The sequence below is a fragment of the Mastomys coucha genome, unplaced genomic scaffold (genome assembly GCF_008632895.1).
Source record: "Mastomys coucha isolate ucsf_1 unplaced genomic scaffold, UCSF_Mcou_1 pScaffold14, whole genome shotgun sequence".
NCBI classification, from domain to species: domain Eukaryota; kingdom Metazoa; phylum Chordata; class Mammalia; order Rodentia; family Muridae; genus Mastomys; species Mastomys coucha.
In genome coordinates this window covers 103978252-103999269 of record NW_022196896.1, presented here as the reverse complement: position 1 = coordinate 103999269, position 21018 = coordinate 103978252, and the positions used below count along the sequence as shown (strand labels likewise).

At 42.1% G+C, this 21018-nt stretch overlaps 1 protein-coding gene and 1 long non-coding RNA gene across 3 annotated transcripts in view; one reads left to right on the top strand and one right to left on the bottom strand.

The window, feature by feature from the left end:
* Pax3 (paired box 3) overlaps window positions 1-21018 on the top strand; it is a 96181-nt gene that overhangs the window by 21521 nt on the left and 53642 nt on the right. The window lies entirely within an intron of this gene.
* On the bottom strand, window positions 3730-11492 carry LOC116088625. The gene is made up of 2 exons (XR_004117947.1): window positions 11441-11492; window positions 3730-3983 (listed from the first exon to the last, which is right to left on the bottom strand). It is a non-coding gene; the product is annotated as an uncharacterized LOC116088625 (long non-coding RNA).

Here is a 21018-nt window from a genome sequence, read left to right as displayed (position 1 = left end):
AGACGTGCTGTGAGCATTATATAGAAACTTGGAAAGAATGTAAGACCTTTTCTCTTTGGAGTGAAAACAACACAAGGCACAATGTCGTGGTCGATCAAGAGGAGATTTTATTAAGTTTTTCTCCCCCTCTACCTTTTTACCGTTTTGTTTTTATGGAAATTTATTTCAACAGTCGACATTTAACATATGGACTTTTAAGCTGTATATTTTGAAAATGGACAGAAATTCATTCATGTATTTCAACCCTTCACTGCAAAGTCTGAATGATCAAAAAAAAAAAAAACCCACATGGTGCATTCTGAAAGTTTAATATTTACGTGTATAACTTTTTAATGTATCAAATATCTCTGGTTCAAATTTTGTTGTATATTTCTTTATCTTAAGTAGGTTTGTGGGAACACATGTAAGCAAATGTTGCTGTATTTACTAATCTTTTGAAATCAAGGCTGAATGCTATAAAATGAGACTATTAGGAGAAAATATACCCCTTGTCCAACCAGAATAATAAGCACTACCGTTTACCATATGAAAGAGTTTATTTCTATTTTTCTTACTGATTATCCAGTACTGAGATCAAATATATTGCAATTTTGAGCTCTGAATTGCAAATTAAAATTTTTTTATTTGATAAGAGTGAAAGGCAGTGCTCGACCTTTAGACTAAAGAAGAAATCTGATCTCGGCCACTTCTAGCCAATGCTTGACTTTTTTTTTTTTTTTTAAAGTAACTCCATACAAAATCAAAACAATCAAATGTATTGAACTCCCCCTTTTTTGAACCATAAGCAAGCAAGCCCCTGCTTTACACTGATACAGGGACTGGCTTCCAGCAGGTTGTTGGAAGTCACATTTGTGAGAGTTAGGGCATAAATTTACTTAATTTAGTTTGAACAGCAAGATAGCCATATAACTTTTAAAACGGCAGCATTCATAGCGCTGTGCCGAGTCTGGGGCGGTGCGCGGTACTCCATCTGAGTATTTGATTTCCTTGAGTTATTCTTTTTCTCATGTTTTCTTAGGGAAGCGCTAGTTGAGATCCGAGGAAGAGTTGTTATTCTGTTTAACTATATAAAAACATTAAAACATTTTAGGGAATGCAAAAATACATATGTTTCAAGTTAAAATATTGAGACATCTTGGATATTTTAATAACATTTCCACTCTAAAGTAGCAGAAGCAGATCTTTTCTTTCTTTTCTTTCTTCTTCTTCTTCCCCTTTCCTTTAGACAGGAGTTATCTTCTGATTAAAGTCATCTGAGCCCTTGAGGACGGCCTAGCGTCCACTATTTTCTTGTCTGTTAAATAATTTTTTTTTTTTTTTACTTAATAGGGAAGATGCACTGTGAAAGTCATTTTTCGCAATCAATTATAAATACAAATATAAATTTTTACCAACTAAAGTATGGAAATCCTAAAGTGAGACTGACATATGTGACACACACACACACACACACACACACACACACACACACACACATATATATTCACCAAAGACATTCAGATTAAGCATTTGTAAAGATTTTGTTCAACAATTCATTTTGAGTATTAGAAACCTAGAGGAAATGGACCTGTGGAGTAGAACCCGGGTGGCCAATACTTATTCTAAATGTTCTCCGAACATCAAGGGCTCTGTATATTTTATCTCACGAGGCTGTTTTTGGGAAATAGATTTCTCACATCAGATTTTAAAGGCCCTCTCCACAGGAACCAAATACAAACCAGACTCTGAATTCACTGACGGGGCAAGTAGCAGTCTGGATTGGCTTCTGTTGGAAGGATAGGCACTGCTTAGGCAGGGAAGAGAATCGAGGAGCAGCTTTTAAAACATCCAGGCATCTGCTTTGTTTTGTTGAAGTTTGTATTTTTTTTCTGCTGTTGTCCCAAGAAATGTTAAACTATCTAAAGGGGACAATATGGTTCTTAAGATAGGGGACAATACGGTTCTTAAGAGACCCCTAAGAGACAAACAAATAAGGAAAGAAAAAGAAACCATCACAGAAGTGTTGGGACCCTCCAGCAGTCTCTGCCAGGCTTTCCATCTCTGTAACTACAACGGAATATTCCTTTATGAGACTTATGAGACTTAAAAAGTTAGGATGGATCAGGGGCTGAAGTTTGGCATTCCTTCATTTTTTCCCCCACATTCTTTTGTTTACTTGACACCCAGCTTTTCACACACCAACTTTGCAGGCATCTCTGATGTGACCAATGGACATTTTCAGGGAGGGAAGCATTTCTCTAACCAGCAGCCAGAGTTTTAATTAAATAGTGTCCATCTTGCCTAACTCAATCCAACAGCTGAAGAAATAGCTGATGACATTAAAGTCCCGATGAACTTACATTCTCCAGTGTTAATGGGGCAAGGAACGTTCTTGGTGATTAGAGAAGACAGAAAAATAAAAAGATAAACTCCACCCACCCCACCCCACCCCCCAGCACGCCGAAGTCATGTGGTTATTATTATTGTTTGAAATAAAAAAAGGAATCCTAGTGTAACAGTTGTGTGCTGTTCGCCTCGTGTGAGAGGACGCGCAGGTTGGAAAAATTATTTTGTTTATTAATTCTGCTTCCACGTCCCGCCAGGCTGGCTCGAGAGAAAGGAAAGAGAGGTGTAGTTCTAAGCACACCCTGATTTGTTCTTATTACATAACAAAGGTCCATTTCTTTATCATGTTATCATTCCGTTAATAAAAATTAGCTACAATAACAGCATCAACTTTAAAACCCTTCCAAGTCCAGGGGATTTTCTTTCACAATGAACATGAATACTGTTTGGAAATACAAACAGTCAGAGGATAAGTTTAGGTCTGAAAGAGAAACCTGGCGAGGGTAATTGAATAAGCCTGGGTCCCCTGACCATGTCATGGTGAGGGCAGTCAACATGTCATAATTAGGTTTATTGAGGGCCATTCCAACAATCTGCTTCTATTCTTCCTTCCTTATTGTCCACAGCTAGGCAAATAGCCAAGGGACAAAGGAATCAAGTGCTGACAAAACATGAAAGAGGAAAAAGATTTAGCTGCTTTTATCAAAGAAACTGAGAAGGACTTTGTGTAAATAAAATAAGTGGCTGGCCATCCTGCATTTAGGCAATGCCGTTTTCATTAGAATTAATTCTTGACATATTGGAATAGTTCCAAGGAAGGATTTCTACTTCTGACAAGTTTAATTTGTAAATTAAAAACAGTTGGTTAAACATGAGCCTCCATCAACAAAAAAGTTAACCAAAGCCATACACGGTAGAGGCCTGAGCAGGTGAAAGACAGAATGGCTTTGAAAACAAAGTCTTCCCCAAAATTATGCAAATTTTTACTATTTCGTAACAAATGTTGTCCATTGAACCCTGCAGCAGGATGCCCGCTCCCAGAGCTTTGGAGAGACTCGGGTTTTCTTCCCCTTTAATCGTCTTTCGTTGACATAACACTGAGTCCGGCTTGGACAACCCATCTAGTGCTTGTATGAAGTGGTGGTAAGGTTTGAGGAGGAAGCCTTATGTTTAAAAAGGAGCAAGGGAGTACAATTTCTGTGAGTGTCAAAATCCCAGGGTAATTCTCCCCTTGTTTGCAATGAAAGCGGGGAGACTGAGTGTGCCTCGGAATCCCATCTAGAACGAACCCTGGGCAATCAGCTTGCAGGAGATCTCAACCAACTATCTCATCAGATCAGGTCAGTGTTGTCTGCTAGGGTGCACACATGCAAGGTGAGTGGCTTTTGGATTAAGACCCAGGAGTGTGGAGAGAGCAAAGTCTGTATTATGAGAGGTCCGGTGGGTGCCTGGGACAAGGCTTACATTGAAGTCTCAGAGAGTCCTTAACTCCAGCAGCTGCTTGTGAAGTCTGAGCTGTTCCTGCTGCATGATTGCAGCCTGCAGGTTGAGCCTCAGGGAGAAGTTATTTCCCATGGAGCTTCAGAAGCACGCCTTGCAAGCTGCAAATTGGAAGCCAGCTGGAGGAGATGCAATCTGCCCCAGGAATGATGTGTCTCCTGGAAGAAGAAAGTTTACTTAGATATCAAATGCCCTTCAATTCTTATTGATGGCCATGTCAGAAATAAATGGATTATTCGGGTAGCTTCCCTGAGTGGGTCATTCAGATTTACAAACTCTAAAACTGTGTTATTTCACCTGACATCAAACCATATTGCCTCCATTTTTCTGCCCTTCAAAGTAAAGTGAAACTCTTCTCAACTCAAAGAGTGAAAATGATGTTAGATACTTGACTGTGGCACTTTTCAGAAATACAGAGCTCAGGGCTGGGGGATGTAGCTCAGCTTGTAAAGTGCTTGCCTAACCTGTGGGCATGGGTTTGGTTTCCAGAACTGAATAAATTGGAACATGGCTGATATCCTAGCCCTTGGGAGGCCAATGCAGAATGACCCGGAGTTCAAGGTCATCCTTACCTATATAATGAATTTGAGGCCAGCCTGGGCTATATGAGACCCCATCTTAAAAAAAAAAAAAAACAACAACAAAAAAAACAAATACAAGAACAAGCAAGCACTTAGACAGACAGGTGTATGTTCTAACCAGTAGAGCCAAGAATCGCCATTATCAATGGCCATGTTATGTATACATGACTGTAGTGTTCTGGGCAAGAGTTAACTATGTGGTCCAAATACCTTTTTGTGTGTTTCACTGAGTTGGATTTGCAGTGATTTTGAATTTATGCCACTTGTGGATTTTGGTAGAGAAACCACAGAATACTAGCTTGCCAGCATTTACTTCTGCATTAGCTGGAACTCTGACTCTGTAATAGCTAGTCTCTGACCTACTTCATGCTCTGACTAGCTCGGCGATCAGGGGAAAGTCACTGCCTCGTGTGAGCTGGACTTCCCAAGACTGGAGATGGCAGCATTCTCTCCCCTGCCCTTAGACATTACTGTGATGTGTTCGTGACTGCAGACATGTGACAAACTCTGAACAAATAGACACCTACTATTTATTTGGAATCTGCTGTCTCTTTTGGCCTCTATGAAACAGGATTTGATCCCTGACTGATTTCCCTTCATACTTTCTCCAAGTCCAGTTTAACAAGGGTTAAGTAGCTTTTCCCCCTGGTCAGTTCAAAATACACTGCACTAATTCTGTCTTCTGTACAGATGGGACCTTGGAGCTGGGGCTGGCAGTACCCTATTTCAAAGCAGTACACTGGTTAGCGGGCAGAACACTGGGATGGGAGAAATAGCTTCTGAGAGTCTAGATTTGGGCAAAATAAGTCTTTTGATTTGTACATTTGTTTTGATGCCTGTTGGCTCATGTCAAAAGATTGGAAGGCCCAGCAGGGCAGGAAGGAGTTTCTTGGGATAAAGTTGGAGACTTAAGCAGATTGGCTGACTCCCTGACATTTATCTGGTGTCCTTTCTCTCTCCATTTTGGCAACTCTGAAGCAGATGGACAAGCTCATGGAAAATAGAGCCACTGAGGAAGAAATGCCTTTGATTTCTCCCAAGATAAGGAAGTTCTCTCTCCTCTCTCTTTCTTTCTTCTCTCCTTTAGCATAAAACTGGCAAGCTGGGGTGCCAGAATTTAAAATTGGCAATGTACTTCTGGGGATGGATTGAAGTATCGAAACAAGGTCCTTCCTTGTGTCCCATTGAGAGTCACATAAACTCTTTTTCTAAGGCATCCAGGGAAGGGACAAAGGTCCTAGGCCTTGGTCAGTCTCAGTGTTATGTCTATAAGAGGCCAAATTGAGTGTAGCTGGGTTTACAGGATGCTGGTCCAAGCTATGGCTAAGATGATAATTCCCTGGGACTGGGTTCTTTCCTTAATCACCAATGCCTTTAGAAGGAGAAGGAGGGAGGGGAGAATGGCTTACTATTTCAGTCTGTAATCATGATGATTTGAGCTGAATTCTACCTTACATTGACCTCTGGTGCTGTGGGTTTGTGCATACATTGTACAGTACAACAACATTATTACCAGGGCACAAGGACAACAGTGGCCACTAACCACTATATTCTTTGGAAGAAACAGAAAATATCGTCCCCATAGATAGATTAGTTAGATAGATAGGTAGAGTGGATGGATAGATAGATAGACAGATAGATAGAAGATGATAGATGGAAATACATTTTAGTATTTTAGGCTCAAATTAAGTTCTCTGTATAAAAGAATCAAGTGTGAATAGTTTAGCCACAATTGCTCATATCAAATGTCACTATATCTTGAACCTTAGGATATATGTTATAAAAAAATGTTATATTTTCCCAAGATTTTTAAGGTCAAAATATTTCCTTCTGTGTTATTCTCGTCATTTCAGAATGGCAATGCTTCCAGGCCTGTTTTTGGAATTTCTATGTTGATATAAGGGATTAAAAATGGTGGATGGATTTGCTAATGAATTGTAGCCCTTTTTTCTCTTTCTTTCTTTCTTTCTTTCTTTCTTTCTCTCTCTCTTTCTTTCTCTCTCCCTCTCTTTCTTCCTTTTTCTCTCTCTCTCATTTCTTATTTTTTGAATGGATCTGTGAGAGGGATGTGGCGTTTGGGATTTCGGCTTATTATTTATTTTATGTTGTCTCTGTCTGTAGACTTTTTTTTTTTTTAATTTGTTTACTCTTGTTTGTTTGAACTAATCACTACTTAAGGAAAAGTCCTCTCAGTCTACCCTTCACCAAGCCTTTAGCCACAGCGACCACTCAGGCATAAAAACGTGCTTATCTGCAAGTGAATGGTGGTTCTTTGCTTCATTAAAGCCCCTTTCTCTTTTGGCACTCGCATTGTGACCCTTTGATATTAATTCAAAGGCCAATTAAAGAATGCGGCCCATCTTTGAAGTAAGGCATTCAGGGCAAGGGTAGGGACGGACCTGGGCCTCTGATGGACTGCGCATTCAACAGGCCCTTTTCAAGGCAGTTTGAAGAGAGTCAAAGAAAATGGGCAGGAGAAGGTCAAAGAGAAAAAAGGGGCTAAAGAAACAGTCTGTATTTGTTCGGAGTATTAGCCAAGCAAACTGCAAATAGCAACAAAATGAAACAGTTAATAGAGCAGCCAGACAGAGCCGTGTCAATCACTTAACTTGAACAGCCTTAGGCTTAGGAGCCTCCTTCCACCGCGTTACCTAATTATCTTGGGAAAAGCAGTAGCTGGAAGTAATGGTATTGTGTGTCTTTCTGCTTACTGCCCAGAAGAGGTGATAAATACCCACTGCTCTATAATTATGCAACATATATACATAAAGGAGTGGGAGGGGGTGGGAGGGCACAGGGGCAGGGGAGGCATTGAAGTCCCTAGTCATAGGTCCGAGGATGGCACATTCAAACGTCAGCAGGCCGGGAGAGAGCTTAACTCATTTCATCTGGAGCTGGCTGAAATGTGCACAGAGTTTGCTGGGACAATCCTTAAAGACAAACACATTGGCCCATCAAGAATGGTTGTTTAAAAAAAACACAAACAAACAAACAAAAACGGTGTTCCAGTCATCGAGTGGACTACGTGAATGCATCTATCCTTTCTGCCACAGTGGCAAAGAGATGTAGAATGAAGTTGGAGACTCAGTTCTGAGCTTTGTTCACTGTGACCGGCCTTGGGGACAAGCAACTGGAAAGCCCTTCCGGCAAGCCAGCAGGTTGCATACGTGACCTAGAGATGGGGGTGGGGAGGAGGGAGGACTCTGACTGAGGTCTGATTGGCTTCTATTAGTAGGGTTCGGGTGGATATTTTTGCATTCCACTTTTATTGGTCATTATAACAAACAAAAGAACAGCACACACCCAGCACTGCCTTGAAATTGTGAGCCAACAGAGTTTCAGAAAAAAAAAAAATGATTTCCAGACTTCCCCAGGGGTGTATGTGTAAGACAGAGGCAAAAACTGGAGCGCCCTTACAGATGTCTGCAGATAAGTCGAGTGTGTTTCTATAATTGCAAACTGCAGTGGTTTTTTTTTTTTTTTTTTTGAGAGGCCGCTGTAGCCTCTGCAGCCTTGAAGCTTGGCTGTTAAGGGTGGCTGTTTGATGTCACATTTATGCTTAATGGGTTTTGTTTGGAGGGACAGTAATAGAACAGAAGGATCTGTTATGCAGTTTTTGACAGACTGTAATAGAATGTCGCTATTAATATGAAAGTCCCTGTCTTTGTAAAAAAAAAAAAAAGTCTATTACTGAAGTATGTATATAATCTGCTGGCCTGTGTGTCTGCCCACCTACCTCATGCAAGAGTTTGAAATGCTCCTTTTATTTATTTATTTTTTTAAAGCGAAATATTGCCAATTTTAGGGTCGTTCAGCACACACGGACTACAAAATAATGGGAACAAGTCTACACAACTTTTACACTTCCGCTGCTTGGTAGGATTGGCCAATAAATGATCTTTCTGTCCTCAGTATAGCACAAACAAGGGTCAGGACTAGAAGGCAGGGTTGTCATTGTAATTCTGGGCAGACCTAGAGCTGCTGAATCAGCCAGGAATCAACTGTGCGACACAGAAAGCTTCCTTCCCTGTCCTGGGGAGAAAAGTAGCACAAAACAGCCCGAGGACTAAGAAATGCTGAAAAATAAGGTATACTATAAGGAGAAATTCAGCTACAAAACAGAATAAGCTGGGTTAGTTTCATCATTAGTGGCCATGGAAACCTCCATGCTCAGAAGGAATACAGTCAGTGCTTGCTTGCTTGCTTGATTGATTGAGATAGTCAGTATGTAGCCCTGGCTGTCCTGGAACTTACTATTGTAGACCAGGCTGGCCTTGAACTCAGAGAGCTCCACCTGCCTCTGCCTCCCGAGTCCTGGGACTTTAAAGGCATGTGCCACTACCTGCCCGCCTATTTTTAAAACAGTAATTGAGAAAATTTCTTTTACTTGTGTTTTAAAAACTCATAGCTCAATTTGATGGTCTCTTCTTTTACTTCTCCTACCCTCCCTTCCCCTGCTCCCCAGCGTCGCTTAGAGCCAGGGCTGTGAGCATGCCAGGTAAGCACCCTGTCACTGAACTACACTTCCAACCCTCCTATCTTCCTGCACCCCTATTTTAAAGGATGACTGAGGGTCAAAATATCTGTAAAGATCCTAAGTACCCGTCACCACAGGATGCCGAAAATATTCATGCCCACGTGCGCTTTACCATCAGCAAGGTGGGCGGCACAGTGTGGCTTCTGTTGTCTCCCTCCGCTCAGCCTGAGTGAATTGCAAGCCGACGTCACTGTTAACTCTCCCGCCTTGCTTTTTCCTGACTCCTTTCCCTGCACAAACCAAGAATGTTTGTTGTAAGGAGGGGAATCTAGGAAGAACACTCGACTCCTTTTCTGTACCCTGTTGTGTCTTAATCTCCTCCCCCAACTGTTGCCAGAAAGGACCAAGGCTGTTCAGGAGAGACCGAGGTCAAGCAGAGTCTTGCCAATTGCTCTGTCTGTGCTTTGTCGAGTTTGGGAGAAAAATGCCTGTGTCTGGCTCATAGAGGACACCCCATGGTCCCTGTCCATGCAGTTTCTACCATGTACAGGTTCACCGTCATGTGTTTTCATGGGCTTTAAACAAGGCAAGCCAATTCTTCCATTCTGTTAATGGCTCACCGGAAGTACATGAGAACGTTCTGAATCGGTATGTCCTTGGGATTTTTATGGTTTTAGTCGCTCTCCATTTAGAGTGGGAGAGGGTTTTCTGTATCTCCCGGCTCCCTTGGTTATATGTTTATTATTAGATTTGTCTGGGGCCCTTCTCGTGCCAAGGGACAGCAGCAACAGCACAGGTTCTTGTTCACAGACAAGGAAACGGAAGATGAGACCGGCTGATGACCACACCTAGTGGAGGGTTTAGTGAGACGGGATGCAGAAGGCAGATTTGCCTGATTGTAGAGTGTGTAACCACTCCCTGTCACGTGGTAGAGTTGCCTGGTGGCTTCTGGGAGGACAGTTGGCATTAAGAAAGCCCTTCAAAGGGACTGTTCAAGGCAGTATACCTGAAGCCTCTGCAGCTGGTCTAGGAAGTGGCGTGATTACTGGTATCTGCCTGAAAAGTTATGCAGAAGACCCCAAGAACGCTCGCAGGGCCACGGGGAACTGCTCAGTAACACCAGGATAACTTTATAGGGAAAGGTGTCAGAGGTGTGCGGATTTCTCAGGAAGCTTCAACCTGGGGGTCCCTTGCACATGTGGACACCTAAGAGTGCTGAGTCTGCTTGATGTGGTGGAGCATTCTAGAGGGGAGGAGGAGCCGGTGTGTATTTCAGGGTGAACATTCCTGAGAGTTTGTCTCACATGCACAGCAGCAGCTGAGATAACTTAGCGGGCTTTTTTTCTCCCATGGTAAGCAGATAGTCAATTTTCTTTCTTTCTCTTTTAGAAACACGAGAGAGAAGGAAGGGAGGAAGGGAATGAGAGTGAGTGAGAGAGAGAATCCAAATGTGAATGGGTCTATATGTGCTGCGTGTATGCTTTGGTGTATATGCGGGAGTCAGAGGACAACTTCTGGGAATCAGCTCTTCCTTTCCACATGTGAGTTCTTGGGATTGAACTCTTGGTAGTCAAGTTTGGCGGCAAGCACCTTTTTCTGCAGTACCATCTTACAGGCAGGCCCCAAACACTCACTTTTTGAACCTGGTTTGTATTTGTAAATTATATTAATTTTAGACTCCTCCCAAATTTTGCAGACTTCTAGATAAACAAATAACTCTTAAATCTTCCATGAGCTGTCCTTAGCACGCTGAGGTTGGCCTGGGCTGGCTTACTGAAGCAAGTTCTGAGGAGTGACTGGGGTCGTTGGTTGAGTGTGTTTTTCTCACAAGCCTTTATGGAGAGTTCTAGCTGGTGTGTTAGATTCTGTGTGTATTTGAATGACTCTAATCTTCAGCCCCACTTGGGGCTGTGTGAAGTTTCACTTGCTGAGCATGGTAACATTCAACATCTTGCTGAGAGTATTAGGGGCACACAGCAGGCGAACTTACGAGTTGTGGAGACAGCCTAGAACCTGGGGAATCCGGGTTTAGGTTAAAACAATAGTAGTGGAAGTCCTGAGTCAAGGAGAGACTGGGCCCAGATACCAGTGCCCACTGTGTTAATAAAGGTGCAGGAGAGCCCATGGACCCACTGGAAATCCAGACAGCCTGCTCCAAGTCAGTTACTGGAAAGAATAAGGATGAATGAGCTTTGTTTCCCTTCTATGGCCTGTAGCCCTGAGGGAATGGCAATCACATGAACGTCTCATGACAGCTTCTGTGGTGGAGTACTTTTAGAGCCCGAGGGATCATGGGAGTGCAGGGCAAACCTCACCCACTACCCCCAATGGAAATGAGATCTCAGACTTCAGTTCAAGAAGAGAATGGTCAGGACTTAACCAGTCCAAGAGAGGCTAAGGAGGAAAGAGATCACAGGCTGAGGGAAGAGCTTGAGTAAAGGCTCAGAGCCGTGGACCCCTGGTCTATGTGGGAAGCACGGAAAACTGAAGACATCCTTGTCCTCAGGTTTCTTAATCTTCACAGGCAGAATAAGCTTCAAAATCAGTCCAAAAATACCTTTCAATTCTGTTTCGCTCTGTTCTGTTCTGTTCTGTTCTGTTCTGTTCTGCTCTGCTCTGCTCTGCTCTGCTCTGCTCTGTTCTGTTCTGCTCTGTTCTGCTCTGTTCTGTTCTGTTCTGTTCTGTTCTGTTGTTCTGTTCTGTTTGTTTGTTCTGTTCTGTTCTGTTCTGTTCTGTCCTATTCTGTGATGCATTCTAAAACACATTCATGCTTTAAAAGAAAGAAAGAAAGAAAGAAAGAAACTGGGTCTATAACTTTAAATATTCGTAATTAAGCAAGTGCTGTTTGAAAAGAAAATAAAACTCAGGAGCACACTCGGGTACAATTTAATTTATATTTTACACACTGAGGATTGAACCCAGGATCCCTCAAGTGTGGGACTAATGCTCTATCACCGAGGTACATCCCAGTCCCCTTTCTGGTCTTCTTACTGTAGCCCAGTCTAGCCTCGAAGGTTTCAGCCTCTACAGTAGGTTGGGTCACAGGACTCCACTACTAGGCTTATATTTTTTAATCTTTAAAAATTGGGACTGGGGGGAGACTGTGAACTTTTGGGGTGTGTGTGTGGTTCCTTGGAATTTTGCAACTTAACTTCCATCTTTGCCCTGTGTTCAAGATGCTAATCTGGTCACGAGGTCACCAATTTATTAATTGTCTTGTTAAGTAACATCTCCTCGTGGCTTTAAATTGATCTTCTGAGATGATCATAGTGAAATTGACTTTTTAGATTATATTGTCTTATAGCAAAGTTCTTATAACATCAGGCATCTGAAAGGGAACAACTGGGGCTGCAGATGTCCCTCGGGTGGGAGGGGGCTTGTCTGGCATTAACAGTGCCCTGGGTTCAGTTTCCCGCTCTGCATAAACCATGAGTGGTGGCATATGCCTGCAAGGAGGTGGAGGCAGGGGGATTATGCATTTGAGGTCAGACTGGGTCACAAGACTGAGTCTCAAAAAACAAAGCAAAGCAAGGCAAAGCAAAGCAAAAGGAAAGCAAAACAAAACAAAACAAAAACCCTTTACAATTTCTAGGCATTTTGTACGTTCACAGTGCTGTATACCATACATTCTACCTGTCTGAAATATTTTTGTTGCTCTAAGACAAAACCTTGTACCATTACATCAGTTGTTTCCCAGTTGCTTGTGTCTGTGTTTGGTCTTATGAATGTAGCTACCCTGATGGTCTCACAGAAATAGAACCAGACAGCGTGTGATCCTCCTGATCATCTCAGGATCCCTCAGGCCTTCCCTCCCTGTGGGGGTTCTATCAGTCCATTCCTTTTTATGGCAGAGTGCTACTCCATTGGATAGTATTTATAGATTCTAAATTGTGTATCCATTCATCTGTTGGTGAACATTTGGGCTTCGTCTACTTTTGGGCTACTCTGAAGGTTGCTGCTATGAACATGCGTATACATGGATTTTTTTAAAAAAAAAAAAAACGTCATATATAAAAATTGCAGGGGCCACTGTCCCAATCCAAACAGTCAGAGAACAGCTCGATTACGTTGCAACCTCCTTCTGTCCTTACCCCTGGGGGATGGTTTCTCTTTTCTCCAACAGAGTCGTTTTTTGTTGTAAGAGTATGGTGTGAACTAAGTCACAGCATACATGTTTAACTTTCTGAAACCAACTTCTGCTCCTCAGCAAAGCTGCCTTGAGATCTGTCCATGTCCTTACCTCCATGAACATTATGCCCTTTTCATCACTGGTTAGCACTCTGTGCGCCGGGGTTGTGCCCCAGCCTGTCTCTTCCTTGACCAGCTAAAGAACATGTGAGTTATCTCCAGTCTGGGGTCATTGTGAGTAAAGTCACCAGGCGCATCTATGTGGAGGTTCTATGTGAACTAACTTCTTAGTAGTGAAAGCCTCAGGTCACACGGTAACTGTTTAAAAAAAACGTGTGACTTTTTAAAAAAAAGCTAGTTTGGTGTTTCCCTTTTACTACCAACCCACGAGAGAGCCAGAAGCTCATGTCATACCAATGCCTGCTCTCCTCCATGGTTTTTGGTTTTTCGAGACAGGGTTTCTCTGTGTAGCCCTGGCTGTCCTGGAACTCACTCTGTAGATCAGGCTGGCCTAGAACTCAGAAATCCTCCTGCCTCTGTCTCCCAAGTGCTGGGATAAAAGGCGTGCGCCACCACCGCCCAGTTCTTCTTCATAGTTTTAATGGTAACCCGTCAGACATGCACAAGGTGGTGGGTAGTTGTGGTTGTCGTTCATGGTTCCAAGGAGTCCCAATGCAAAGCATCTCTAAGGCTGTTCTGCTCTTGCCTGCGTTTTCTTTGGTGAAACCGCTCGTTCAGTTTGTGCTTTTTTTTTTTTTTTTTTTTTTTTTTTTTTTTTTTTTTTTTTTTTTGCTTTTGCTTTTCTTCTTGAGACACAGTCTCATGGTGCCCATGCTGGCATCAGATTCCCTATATGCCCCAGGCTGACCTTGAACTCCTGATCCTCTAGTCTCTGCCTCTCAAGTGCTGGGGTTACAGCTTTACTCTATTGTGGTCAGCTCTTTTGTTCATTTAAGAACTGTCTGTACTGTTGTGGTCTGGGAATTCTTGCGTTCTTGCTACAAGTTTTTTGTCAGATATGTGCCCTGCAAATGTTTTCTCTTAGTCTCTGCCTTGGTTTTACGATCTTGGAACAGAACATGAATTCAAGGGCGGGAAGGATGGCCCAGTGGGTAAAGATGCTTGCCGCACATGCGCGCTGACCTGGCTTTGATCCTTGAAGCCCGTGGAAAGGCAGAAGGTTCAACTTCCAGAGGGACACAAAGGAATCCTCTGACCACCACACAGGTTTTGTGGCACCCCTCCCGCCATTATTGTGCATACATAATAATAGTCATTAAAATTTAGAAAACAAATTCAACTTGCATTTCGATGAACTCTTAACTTGTTGACTTTTGACTTGTGGGCTGTGGTTTTATGTGTCTAAGCATTTTTTTTTTCCTGGCCCTGGCTCTGAAGGACTTTCGTGTACAACACAGATGCTAGGTCTGTGACATACTGCAGTTGACTGCTATGAGCAGTTAGGCTGCAGGCAGCCTCTGGCTATGTGTTTTTGTGTATGGCTAGTGGTTCCAACACTGTGTATAGAAAGTGCTTTTCTTGCTTCTCGGGTTCATCCTTGCACTTTTTGTTCACACCAACCAGCCTTGGTTGTGTGAGTTTGCCTCTCAGCTCGGTGCTCTGCTCTGTCTTTCTCTGGAAATATGACTCTTCCAAGTTTATTTTTGGTTGAAAAGTGTGTGCACGTGTGTGTGTGTGTGTGTGTGTGTGTGTGTGCATGTGTGTATGTGTGTATGTGTGTGAAAAGCCTGTGGAAGCCAGAGAACCTCTACTATTTTTCCTTAAGAATGATGTTCACATTATTATTATTATTATTATTATTATTATTATTACTACTACTACTACTATTATTATTGCTTTTTTACATGAGTTCTGCAGATGGAACCAAGGTCTTCGCATTGCGCAGCAAACTTTTTCCTAACTGAGCCATCTTTCCAGCCCTATGTTCATCTTTTTCAAAATGTTTTTTAGCTATTCTAGTGCTTTTCCTTATCCTGTATGTTTTGAGTTGGTTTGTTTGTGTTTACAAAAGTTCTTTCTGTGCACATTTATTTTAACTAATTAATTTTACAGGGCTGGGGAATCAAACCCAGGGCCTAGCATATGCCATGCAAATGCTCTACTACTTAGCCCCCATCCACAGTCTATGCATTTATTTTTAACATTTAATTAATTAATCGCTTTGGGCGGGGGAAGGGCCTGGTCATGCTATAGTACAAACGTGGAGCTCAGAGGACAGCTTGCCAGAGTTGATTCTCTCCTACTATCTGGGATTCCGGGGATCGTACTCAGGTCATCACACTTGGCAGCGAGTGTCTTTACCTACTGAGCCATCTTACTGGCCCCATACTTCCCTTTTAGTAGGATGTGTTATTTTACTTTCAAAGAGTTTGGGAATCTTTGAATTTTGAGTGCTGATAAAATGAATATATTTCTACTATCTATAAAATTAATAAAATTATCTTCCAAATTGGGAATGTCATTCTGTTACAAATATTTCCCCCATGTAAGCGCTCTCTTTTTGTAAAATGTTTGACTGTAAATCCCAGAGGCGGAGCAAAGGCATGATATCTATACCAGAGAGAAACCTCGGATTACCACGCGTGTTTAACCCGCTTTACCCATTTGTCATGCAGTGCTCAAAGTCACTCTCTGAGAACAAGGGAGGCATACACCAAACGTTTAATGTGTATTCATAAAGAACAGGCCAGCTTGCTCATGGCTTTTATACCATTTATTTAATTTATAAACTTTTAAGTACTCGGACCCTCAAAAGCATTTGCAAATGTGCAGTGTTCCGGGGTTTCAGGCCAGCATTCCGACCCAGGACAGAAAAGCTAGCATGTCGGGAACTCACAGAGGGAATGGGAAGGTGGGAAGTTTTGGGTTCTTTCTGCTTAACTTAAGGAAGAAACCCAGCTGTTGTTCTGCCTTGGAGGAGGAAAGCTAGAGAGATGGATGGTCCAGTCATCCCAGTTCCCTTTCTCCGTCTGCAGTATTGATTGACACATGCTCTAGAAAGGACATTTTTTTTCCTCTGCCCAGTGGCTAAACCCAGCCAGTTATTAAAATGTAGCAAGACAAAGTCAGCGTGCGATTTAAGAAAAGAAGCTTAAGTCAGGCAGTGGTGGCGCACGCCTTTAATCCCAGCACTTGGGAGGCAGAGACAGGCAAATTTCTGAGTTTGAAGCCAAGCCTGGTCTACAGAGAGACCCTGTTCCAGGACAGCCAGGGCTACACAGAGAAACCCTGTCTTGAAAAGAAGAAGAAGAAGAAGAAGAAGAAGAAGAAGAAGAAGAAGAAGGAGGAGGAGGAGGAGGAGGAGGAAGCTTAGACTATTAACAAGGATTTAACAAGTCAGTCTCAAATTTGACAAAGGCCCCTTAAGAAACTTTTGGCCTTTGGAAACAGAGTGTTAGTTGCTATGGATATATCTCGGCTGTCTACTGAATCTAGGCTGGTCCTGGCAAGGTAGTGGCTTGTAGCTATCATTTTGGGTACTCCTTTAAAATTGTACACTGAGACGAGCATCTAAGGCTAAAGTTGATGTGTTACAAATTTAAGAATTCTGGCCTGAAACTGCTTTACATATCCTGTTCTACATTAGAAAGGATCCATGTGATACTAAATATCTGGCTAAAACCAAGCTCTTCTTAATTATTTATACAAAATCTAGATGACGATGATGATGATGATGATGATGATGATGATGATGATGATGAGTGTGTATGTGTGTATGTGTGTTTGTGATTCAGTATTACTTTATCAGATATAAATATTCCATTCCTCAACTGAGACCTTAGGGTGTTGAAATAAAGGTACATATACATGCAAATGAGAAGTGGTTTTGTTTGTTTATAGACAGGGTTTCTCTGTGTAGTCTTGGCTGTCTTGGAACTTACTTTGTAGACCAGGCTGGCCTCAAACTCAGAAATCTGCCTGCCTCTACCCTCTCTAGTGCTGGGATTAAAAGTGTGCACCATCATGCCTGGCTTCTTTGGCTTCTTTATTGAAGGGCATTTAAAAAAAATAATTCATATGCTGTTTCGAGCCAGCACAATTTGTGGTCTTAAAGCTCTTTCTGTAGTCTTTCTTTTCTACGTAGATCCGCTAGTGGGATGGACAAGGACGTTGTTCTCCCTACCTTAAACTCAAGAAAATGAGGACAAGAGAGGTTGGTGACTGGCCCAGCTTAGGTTGGTGGCTGGCAGGACAGAGTATAAGAGACAGTGTCACTCTCTACTCTGAAACAGAGTGTGACTCTCCACAAGGAAAGGGATCAGGCGGCTTCCTATCTGCTGCCCCTCTGATGCTGAAGCAAAACTCAGGGAAGCTTTTCTTAACTTTACCTCCATGGAAAATAAGAGGAAAACGGATTAAATTGCTCCCTTCTGTAGACTCAGCATTTGAAATGGTCCTAAAAATATGATCACTTGCAATTTTTCTTCTTTTCTCACTTGAATTTGTGTGTTTGGACCAGCTGTTATGAGCATTTTATTTTAATATTCTTAACAGCTGTCGGTCGGTATAGCACTGTGTTTGGTCTTGACGGCTGTTAGATCACCTATCGCTGTCTGCAAAGTGCTCCTTCGCTTTGCAGGACCTCTCGGTTTTACTTTTTGATCTGGATATAAAACAGGTAGAAACAAAGTGATCCCTGCTGCTAATGAAACATGATTCCAGGAACTAGGAAGTCCCAACTCAGAATGCATCAGGAAGTAGGGAATCGGCTGAAGTGGGGAATGGGCTTATTGAAACAAGGATGTTCTGTTACACAAGTTAGGTTCATGGCTTCCAGGTTCTCTCTCTCTCTCTCTCTCTCTCTCTCTCTCTCTCTCTCTCTCTCTCTCTCTCTCTCTCTCTCTCTGTGTGTGTGTGTGTGTGTGTGAGCATCATTAGGAAGGTGATATTTTAGTAAAGAAGTGAGTTTCAGACCCACAGATTTAGAAAGATGTGCTCAGTGCCCAGTACAACTCAGATGAAAGAAATTCTTCATCTGCCCCAAATTTTGTCTCACTACAGACAATACACAACGTTGAGGAGGGTAAGCACTGACTGGCTAGCCACAGAAGGAGGGAAGAGATGCGCTGAAGCACGTCAGTTTCCTGATTCTGGGGTCAAGCCGTTCTTAAGACGAACAAGGCTTCTTCAGAAAGAGTGCGATTATCAAACACCAGGGTCAAAGTTTATCTCTAGGTCAACGAAAAGGAGTGTGCATGAAGGGGGTGGGGAGGGATCATTCCAGCTCTGAATATGAGCTCTGTATTGAAATACATTTGCAGCCAAATATTCAGGTTAGAAAAACCAAATTCCCCTATCAGGCTTATTAAATATTATTTAATAATATTCAGATAGAAACACAAATTACCTTATGAGGTTTGTTAAATATTATTTAATAATAAAAACAAAAATGTTCTCATGTATAATAATTTAATAAGAGGCAATAAAAATAAAATTTCACATGCATTATATAATTTAACCCTCACCACAAGGCTGAAGTAAATAGTATTCCTATTTTGCAGATGAAATTATTCAGACTTGGAAGCATGACTACCTCTTCTAAGGTTTCAGTGAGAAGCAAAAAAAAATATACTGGTATATTGTTCTTTCTAACATGATAGTTCCCTCCTAAAAAAATTCCCTCAAACCAAAAGCTGAGTGGTGTGTTATGAATTAATCCTAACGTGGGTTTTATTTAGACTAGAGTCGTGCTTGACAGTACTCTTGAAAAATCAAGTCAGGTTTAGGACAGAAGGGGGATTTCTAGAATATTCTTTGCCCTTTCAACAGTTCTTTCTGTCCTCTGTGCTCTGTCCCTCATCTGGGGTCCCCACAGTGGTGGGGTAGGAGCGCTGTGGGGGTCAGTGCTTGATCAGGTCGTTCTCAGGGACCAAGCAAAGTTCCTGCCCAGCTCAGAATGGCCCGAATCCAGAGCCTTAGCAGCAGCCATCCCATCCCGGACATCTGGTATCTGTGCTGTTTCCAGAACCAGAGGGCCTTCCAATCCTTGGGTTCTTCTTGTTTTTCTTAGCATTGGTGTTTATTATTTTACTATCAAGAAACATTGCTTTAGATTACCCTTCTTTACACAGAATGAATGACAGGTTTGAAGCACTGTCCAGAAAATGGGCACTTTCTCTGTGGGTGCCGCTGAAAAGAAAAGTCTCTGTAATGAATAAGATTAAAAACAAAAAACAAAACAAAACAAAACAAAGAAACAGGAACAGTTATTTTTAAAACATGTTATGAACTGCTGGGTTCCAAAGTTTTTAGTTGCTGTTGAGGCAAAAATGATAATAATAATAAAAAAATAATACTTTTCCTCTCAGGTTTTTTGGACAGGATCTCTCTGTGTAGCCTCAGCTGTCATGGAACCCATGCTGTTGAGGCAAAATAATGATGATGATGATGATGATGATGATGATGATGATGATGATGATGATGATGATGATTATGATGATGATAATAATAATAAAAATAATAATTGTCAGGTTTATTTATTTTTTTTTTGGACAGGATCTCTCTATGTCATGGAACCCACTCTGTAGATCAGTCTGACCTTGTACTCACAGAGATCCCCCTGCCTCTGCCTCCCAAGTGCTGGGATTAAAGTGTGTTACCACACCCAGCCAAGGAAAACAATTATTTTAGCTCAGTGCCATGTATAAAACATTCAAGTGTATTATTAATTGACCATTCATGTCCGGCTCTAGGAACTTAAGGCAGAGGACAAACAGGCTAGTTGGTGAGGTGCCATGGGAATTTCAATGCCAAGTTTCAAGAGTTTCCTGTGTGCCAAGAATGAGTTGGTCACCTAGAGATTCTTAAGCCAAGTGGAGACAGTTTAAAAGTGTACTTAAGAGGCATGGAGAGATGGCTCAGCGGTTAAGAGCACTGACTGCTCTTCCGAAGGTCCTGAGTTCAAATTCCAGCAACCACATGGTGGCTCACAACCATCCATAATGAAATCTGATACACCCTCTTCTGGTGCATCTGAAGACAGCTCTAATGTACTTATATATAATAATAAATAAGTCTTAAAATAAAAGTGTACTTAAGAGAGTTGGGGTGGTGAGAGTTCTCGGGAGGCAGAGGCAGGCGATCTCTGTGAGTTCGAGGGCAGTCTGGTCTACAGACCCAGTTCCAAGACAGCCAAAGCTACACAGCGAAACCCTGTCTCAAAAATGCAAAACAGAGTAAACAAATGTATACTGAAGAGAAATTCATACTCCATTTTACTGTGTTCCCCTACCATGAAAGAACTCATTGTATGCCATGCCTGAGAGAATATTTTCTCCGTTGTATCCTTTGTATTTACTATCTCAAGTTAGTTTTAGCAAACAAAACTATTTTACAACTGCAGAGTGCAGTTGAGAGACTCACATGGGCATGGCCATATGTGTCCTTTGAGGGGTGGCCTGAGTTTTGGGATAGCCTGTGAAATTTCAAAGCAGGAAGTCATTCTTCAGTGACTGCTTTTTGCCTCAAAGTCAAGTTAGTTTTTCTTAAAACAAGCTATGGTGGGGAAGCTTAGCATTTGGTATACCACATTCATTTTCATTTGAAGATTATTTTTCCGTTTAGAAAAAGGAAATTTAAAAAAACATTGTTAATTTAAAAATCGCTCTTAAACAATATTTAATTTTATATTCATGAGACAATGAGACTTTCAGGCTACTAGTAAAGAAGTTAATTCCTCTAAGTAGAGAAATCAAAGAGCCTCTTGGGTTGGAGGACTTGGTGGAGGTTAGAGGGCGTTTGTGCCTGAGGCATTGTCTCTGTGGGAGTGGGGAGGGAGAAAAGATCTGGAAGGGCCCTGCTTGCTCAGTGCGAGCCTGGGGGAATGAAGGAAGGACTGCAGGGGTTTTCTAACTCTAGGTTGGAGGCAATCCTGCTCAGCATTAAGGAAGGATAGTTTGGCCAGTGAGCAAGTTGCAAAACCTCCTCTTTCCCTCTTCCCTCCTCCCTCCTCCTCCCTCCCTCCTCCTCCCTCCCTCCTCCCTCCTC